The sequence below is a fragment of the Muscardinus avellanarius genome, assembly GCF_963383645.1.
Source record: "Muscardinus avellanarius genome assembly, chromosome: 7".
NCBI classification, from domain to species: Eukaryota; Metazoa; Chordata; class Mammalia; order Rodentia; family Gliridae; genus Muscardinus; species Muscardinus avellanarius.
In genome coordinates this window covers 73,285,514-73,286,692 of record NC_137793.1, presented here as the reverse complement: position 1 = coordinate 73,286,692, position 1,179 = coordinate 73,285,514, and positions in this window count along the sequence as shown.

Below are 1,179 nucleotides of genomic sequence, written 5' to 3'. Positions count from 1 at the left end.
ACCAACAGCCCAATCCAGATATAGACTATTTCCATCAACCAGAAAGTCCACTTAGGCCCCTCTCAACCCCTTGCCCATGATAAACAACCACTGTTTTAATTTCTATCACCAAAGATTTTTGCCTATTCTTGAATGTCAGAGAAATATCATCATATAGTATGTACTTTTGTGTCTGGCCTTTTTTACTCAACATAAATGTTTTACAGATTTATCTATGTTGTTGAATGCACTATTACTTCATACTTTCTTATAACCAAGTAGTATCCTACTACTTACATAAATACAATGCTTATTCATTCTTCTATTGATTTACATTTGGTTTCTTTACAGTGCTTGTTATTTTAAAAGAAAGCCACTATGTATATTCTTGTAAAAGCTTTTTTGTGGACAAATCTTTCCATTTCTTCTTTTTTAAATGTATTCTTGATTCTATGTGATTAAAGTAGGTAACTAAATATTTAGTTTATAAGAGATCATTAGATTTTTGAAGTAATTGTACCATTGGTTCTGGTTTTCCACACTCTTACCAACATTTAGTGTTTTCCATCTTTCAAATTCCAGCTATTCCTGTGGGTGTGGAGTGACAGTCATTTTTATCTTGGAGTTCCCTACTAGTTCAAACATATTTCCACTCATATTTTAAACAAATATGTGAAGACTATTCCAATGTTCAGTTAGTGTGTGATGCTGAAACCATTGGAAAAAGGTGAAAAAATGAAGTTCAATATCTGCCTCACACTCTACACAGGCATTAATTTGAGATGGGTTATATGCTTAACAACTAGAAGTTATAATTATGAATCTCCCAAAGAAAAAACAGAATATGGTTGTTCTCTTGGGGTGGGCTTATATTTCTAAACCAGAATACAAAAAGTATTAACAACAAAAAATGATGATACATTCTTCATTCAAAGGATGAAGTCAACTATTCATGTATTTATTGGCAATTCACATAACTATCTCCTGTAAAGGGTCCATTCAAAATTTGGCATAAAGTTTGGTTGTGTACTTGTCATTTTGCAATTAATTTGAAGGATTTTTACTTTCCAGGCATGGCTTTTATCACATGACTATAATAAAAATATTTTCTTTCAGTCTGGTTTGTCTTGTAATTTTTCTAATATTACAGAAATGTTCATTTGAATGAAGAATGTTATCATCATTTTTATAGTTAATTCT